This window comes from Acanthisitta chloris, unplaced genomic scaffold (genome assembly GCF_000695815.1).
Source record: "Acanthisitta chloris isolate BGI_N310 unplaced genomic scaffold, ASM69581v1 scaffold1232, whole genome shotgun sequence".
NCBI lineage: Eukaryota > Metazoa > Chordata > Aves > Passeriformes > Acanthisittidae > Acanthisitta > Acanthisitta chloris.
The window spans coordinates 216,434-223,495 of NW_008660891.1; positions in this window are offsets into that span (position 1 = coordinate 216,434).

A 7,062-nucleotide genomic window follows, 5' to 3' on the forward strand; every position below is an offset into this window, starting at 1 on the left:
ATGTTGCATTTGGAACACTTGCTGCAATAAGTATTTATGGGGAAGTATATATAATTTCCTTTATCTTTCTCCTCTTTGAACATGTGGAACATGGTTCTCAATACATTTAGCACAGTATATTTGAATGCTGTAGCTGTTCTCCCAGAGCCTGACACCCAGCTACAACTGCCAGTGTAGCACTTGGACATGTATTCACAGAAGTGCCAGAACATTATGTGTGAGGTGTGTTTTTAGTAATTTTGACAAATACCTTTTATATTCTGAAGCCAGAATGACACATTTTGTCTTTGAGAAGTGTAGTGACATCAGCACATTCTTTGTGTTCCATGTGGCCTTAAGCATCTAGATATAAAGGAACTATATTGACAGTGGCCTTCAATAGAATGTGAGGTACTCATAATTTTACACTAAAGCTCCATCCCTATTTCAATATGGAAACTAGAGGCATTGGAAGTGTGCAGTTCTGAAAGATATAAAATGTAAAGAAACAGAGGTTTAGATTCAGGACTGGGCCTCAGAAGGTCTGAATTTAATTTCCAGATCTTTGTCAGATTCCCTGTTATTTAAAAGAATTACTTTTGTCATTCAGTGCCAGAATGCTCTCTTCCTTTCAAGAGGCAAACCTTTTGTAGTGCTGCTTGCAATTTTGTAGTCTTCTTTGGTGTCCCTTCATGCTTTTCTGTTAGTCAGAAACACCTGTGACACTGCTGGTCTCTGTACATTTTTGTACCTTCTGAGAGCTTCCCAAATTAGGTCAAGGTTGATTGTTACTTTAGAAAAGATGGGAAACACTTAAACAGACCGACTTTTCTACTAAAGGTCAACTTCTAATGGATTCTTCAGTAACACAAATCCAAGAGGTCTTTAAATTTATTCTCAGTGACTCTTGCACAACCAGCAGCTAACACCACCTGGACAATCTGTGTGAAAGTAGTTCATGTTATCATCTTGTTTTTTCTTGTCTTGCAGTTACCTCCTCCTATTAATCAACAATGTTGAGGATATTGGCAGTGTCTGAGAAGGCTAAGAATACAATATTGAAATAATGTGAGTGAGGTGATATAGGCTAAATGATGGATTACATGGGTATTCCTAGTCAGGCTTTAGTTGGCTTGTACCCTCAAACACTACCTGTCTTGTTTATTCTATGAATAAATATGCACATTTAGTTTTTTAATTTTTTTTTTAGCAAAAACCCCTTTGAAATTCTGATCTTGGTTCAAAGTAAAACAGAATAGTTACACAGAATTAATATGATACAATGGACACATGAGACCTCTTTCATTTCTTATTATTTTGTCCCCTTGTAATTGGAATCCAATGGCCCTCTGGGGAAAAGAGTTCAGACAGTGTGAAATAAATTCAGTCTGGCAGTCTCTTCTCCCACCTCCACATCCAGAACTCATTAGAACTATAGAGAATTCTTCAAAATGATATAAACCTTCCTACTTAGACAGTGATTTGGAGCCATCCCTCTTCTTATACACAGGACCTTTTACATCCTTCATATGTAACTTCACAGTTCTTTAATGATATGGGAAAATAGAGTGTTTTCCATCTCTGTAGGCAGATTCTTTTGCATGGCTGCACCAGTGACAAACCACAAGCTGCTCCTTCACAAGCCTGTGAGTCACACCTGAAGATATTTGCTGTATGAACCTAGTTTTCAGTTGCATTAGTTTAAGCCACGCTTGTTTCCAGTATTTATGAACAAAGGTAAGGTAAACACCTGTATTTCAGAAGCTAGTTGCATTACATGGACAATATATACACAATATACTAAGTCTAAACAATACACACCCTTCAGTGGCACCTACTGGTATTAACAGGTGTTAACTACCTACCTATGCCCATACACAGACATCTTTGGAGAGATTCTTGGATCAGTTATTCTATGTAGGAGCTTCGTCATTATACAAAAGTAGTCACAAATTTTATTCACTATCCCTGTCTACCTTCCCTGTCTATTTGTCTCCTCCTATTGTAACAGAATTTACTACTACTCTTTTCTTTTATACCTAAGATTATGGATTGCATCGATCTGGATTTGATCTGGCAGGGCAATTACAGTCAGTGCACTGGCATGATGCAGGTTGAAGTATTCTCTTTAATTTCATTAAATTAGTAGTCATGGGATGAAATGGCAGAGAGCAGACAAAACAGGATGCTGATGAGACATTGTAGACACATGCTCTAAACAGAGTTAATGTTTACCCACAGGATGTTAGGGTCAATGCAGTGGTTCTGTCTCTTGGAAGAAGAGAGAGCCTCTTTTTATTTGCTGGCATGGTCAATCATACACATAACCTCTCCAATTCTTAAGAATATTTTAGGATAACTCTGCAAAGAATTCAACCTTTTTCTTGCTTTCTAAGAAAATTCTAATAAACTCACTGTCCACCAATAACAGAAACATTCTTTATACCATAAAAGGAATATCTTGGCATGACAACTTCTCCCATGATTTTCCATTGATCAGGACAGGGGCTGTCTAAGCCCTTGACAAATTGTCAATCACTCATTGTTAGCTTTATGGGATTACAGCAAACCATATAAATACATTAAATCATTAACCTTTGATTCTTACAAGTATGTGGGTTAGTTGTATTGCTTCCATGTTTTTTTGAGAGAAATTATTGTGGTCCTTTGTTTTGAAGCTCCCTCTGGGTTGGTTGTTTTTGAGGTTTTTTTGCTTCAATTTATCTTGGTTTTGTTTTCAAGTGGTTTGGTTTGGGGTTTTTCATTTTGGGATTATGGAAGGACTACTTGAACTATCCTAAAAAGAACTGATCTTTTCCTCTGCTGTTATGCTACATGGAACCAGCTGATCCATGCTAACTTCAGTCCCAGTTCTGAATACTTACGAAGAGCAGTGGCAAATCTTTCCTATCTCTAATCTCATGGCTTGTCAGGATGTTACTTCACCCTGCCTAGCTCTTTCATTTTCCATTTACTTTCTCTGCTTCGGTACATTTTCCTCTTAGTACTTAGCTTGCTTTAGCAAATAAATTATGTTTCTTCTCGTTTTTTTAAGGAAACTTATCCGTCTAATGTTCTAACTTTGTAATTCTTACATAAGCCAGTATTGTAAACAATATGCTGACAAAAGCAAGGGCTTTTATTTATTTTCCTGAATACTCCAGGTTGAAAGCAAAGAAGAGCTGGTGTACCTGAAATTCAGCCCTGCTATGGATAAAATAACCATATATAGAATAGGTTATTTTGGCTTTGGATAATAATTTCCACTGAACATTGGATATTTCATGAGGAGGTATCTCAGAAGCAGGTATTTTGTATATATGTGTGTGTGTGTGTGTGTGTTTGTGTATGTCATAGAAACTTTTATATAAAAGGAAAAAATACTAAACAGAGTCCTTTCTGGGCTCTGTTTGGACTTTTTCTCAGGTTTGGCATTATATGTAATGCAAAAAGGTAGAAGAGAACAAATTCTAGAGATAAATCATTGTGCCTTCATATGTGATGCAGCCGTTTGGGCCTGGAAATGCTTCTTCAACTGTTGTTTGAAGCAGACACTTCCCTTCAGATAGGGGGGAAAAAAAAGGTCACTATTTAGAAAACATCTCAAATTTTGATGCAATACCTAGACTGAATCTGTTCTCGTTAGCATAGCTTTTGATCTCTCAGCTTAATTGGTCTCAATTACTGTCATACAATCCCAATCTAATGGCAGTTTAAGCCTGAGTAGTATAAATTGCAGTGAGGATTCTTTAAAAAAAAAAATCCTTAAACTACATGGAAAGGTTTTATTAAAAAAAAAAAAAAAAAAAAAAAAGAGAAGAATATTCTGTATATCCCAAATGTTGAACTGCTGCTAATTGAAAGGACAGAACTGACTCAGAAATGTTCATGGGAACAAAAGGTGGTCATTCAAATGACAAGGTTATGACAAAGCCTCTTTTACAATTTTCTTACAGATACTCGCGTGAAATGGAAAATACCTGATATTTAACAGCTGGTCAAAGTGGGTGTGCAGTCTCTGAACAAGATCCTACAGCTCCCAGAAATTGCTTCTATAAAAGCAGCAGCTGCTTCCAAAGGGAAAGGTAACCCTTTGTCGTGTGAGACAGTATGTGCCTTCCCTTGAAAGTTGTGAAATGCAGCCAGAGCCCAAGAGGTATTTATTAGCTTACAGAAACATTGCCCTCTTCTGGGAAAAGAAATGCAGAGTAAATTGCTGAGGATGTTTTTCAAAAAATGCAAATGAGGTGTTTTGAACTCTTTTATATTTATGACTGTATTACTCTGAGACTGTTAAGAGTTTTAATTTTGTAGTTACCCCACCTGCTGTTTCATTATTAAAACCTTAGGTCTGATTAATCAAAAATGTATTCTGCAGTCAGATCACAACAGTTCTATAAAATTTGTAAGCATGACTATACTGTGAAAGCTGTTCATGACGGAAGTAATTTTTGAAGTTTCTGATAGGTGGTTTAAGTGTCTTATGAGAAATCAGTATGGCAAAACAAGAGTGTTGTACCTAGAGTCAAAACATGATCCTGCTGCCAGGGACTTTCTTTCCATTTTTACATAACCCATACACACTACATGCAAAGGGAGAGTTCATTTGATGAGTTATTTTTGTGAACACTTAAATATGTAGTATACTAAAAGGCTAACAAAATGGCCAAAATAATGGAAAACTTTGGCAAATTCAATGGCTCTACATCATGTAATTTTAATGCATGCAATTCTGTTCCTGTAAGAGAAATTGTCATTGAACCATTTATGTTAAAACACAAATATTGTATGAGGAAGGTATTAATGAATCTTCATCCTTCACTTAGATTAATAAACATCTTTACATCAGAGGTCAGCTTTCTGTGGCTCCCAGTTTTCTGAATACTTTTCTCACAACAGAAAGTGTGATGAAATCTTCTTCTGCAGTTCATCAGTTCACGTTTTCATGAAAGTCTTCATTTGATATCTGAATAGCCTTTACTGTCATGTACCCTAGGGCTAATGTAATTCTTGAGTCTATTCACAATTGTTGCCGTGGAATTTATCCTTTCCTGGCTTAGTTTGTACAGAAGTAACAAGAGAATGTTTCTGTATACCTGGACTTCTGTTCTTTACTGCAGTTGTTGGTAGCTTGTATGGGAGTTCCTATTAGTTTTTTTCATTCTGGTGCTGCCATATTCAGCAAGTATAATGAGGTAAAAATACAACAGCAGCTCTGAAAAGCAAATTGGAGGACAGTAGTTTCCAAAGATGAGAGGGACAGAAGGTAACAGCAGAGAGGCTCACACTGAGGACAGTATTTGTTTCTGTTACTTTTTGCAGTACAAATAAATATTAACAGTAATAACATAGGTAGATAAATTATTTGGAGTACTTGTTTCAGGGCAGATGAACACTGTAAATCACAGCTTTCCCTAGTCTATTAGACTCAGAACAGAATGAAAACAGCTTGTTCGATATCTGGAGCAACTCAGAGAAACAGTTAAAATTAATACATGAAGAATATATTATAGGAGGTCTGTTAAGCATAAATTTACAAAGCAACATATCCAATCACAAAAGTTACATTTTAAAGAAATAAAATGAACTTGCTTTTGGGAGCTCAGTCCTTAATTGATCTTCCTGGATGCAAAACAATTAGTTCCATATGTAGAGCTTTGGCAGTATAAAAACCACCGAAGAATGGCAAAATCTTGTGTGGAACTTAGTGAAAGTGAATGGAATTTTTAAAAGAGGGGAAAAGAACTGCTAAAAATACAGGTGCACCTCATAAGATCTTATTCTAGTCTCATGTAATTAACTTCATCCTGTAACAGGAGAATAGGATCCAGGTACACGTGTGTCTGAAAGTTCTGCCTTATGACTGTAGACTGCATGGCATGCAAACATTTGCTCACAGCACCTCATGAGTCAAGAGGACAGGACCCTTTTTGAGGCAGCAGTTAATAGTAGCCTTATACTTAGTATTTGTGTAGGCAAACAGGCTGGGTAGAAGTTGGACAACCAGAGGAGTGTTTGGTCTGAAAAAGATTCCCTGCTCAAACAGGTCTGATTTTGTAACCACTCATTCATGTGCTGTTTAGCTCAAGGAAAGCGAGTGTCATTTTTGAACGTGGTTGATCCAGCTAGTTAAAGACTAATACCAAGCTCCTGGAACAAGTCATCCAGCTCCAGATGGTGAACCACATGTTCTGACCATCAGAGGAAGATGCAGTGTGATAACATATCTGGCCTCTGACCATATTTCATATCCCAGTGCTATCTTTGGCAGAAAATGTGGCTGGCTGGTATCAGAAACCCAGTGCTGAGCACCAGCGACATCATTTAGCATTTTCATGGGAGACCAAAATGGACATTAAACTGTTTGAATTTTGATTGTGAGTTATGTGCAATCTCACATTGCCTGCCTTTCTCTCCTTTGTCCTCACAAGATAGCCAGTTACTTTAGAGAAGTCTTACCAAAAGAAAATTGAATATAGACTATTTCAGCCTTTGAAACTCAAATTCTCAGCTTCCTTTCTTATATCCAGTGATTGTGGTGATATAAGAAGAGATTGAATCTGAAGCCTGTAGTAATAAGCTACTGAATGAGGCACCTTGGAGGCATTCAATCTTCTAAATAGCATCAAAAAGAAAAAAAAATAGATTCTAAGTAATGTTAAGGTATACCAACTGTTTTCAGGGGAACATGTTGTGATATACATATGATGCTTAGCCTGTGCAGAAAAAGAAGGTGTAATAATTTAGCACTGAAACAAGCTAGATTGAACATCCTCTGTTGAAACAGAAGAAACGATGGCATGGGTCACCTAGGTCATCTGCAAAGATCTGCTGTGAGATTAAAAATATGTGTTTGTAAGACTTCTGTTATCTCATGTGATGTTTAAGGTTCTGAGCTTTGCCTGTGCATTAGAACAGGCAAAGGGTTGCTTTCATTTAAACTCTTTTTAGGAAGATCACAGGCGAACTTTGCTGTTCATGATGCTCAGTGATTTGTTGGGTTTTTTTCAATTGCAAGGACAGTAGACATCCGTAAGAACAAGGGATATACAGCTATCATCCTTTTAAAAATCTCAAAAATAA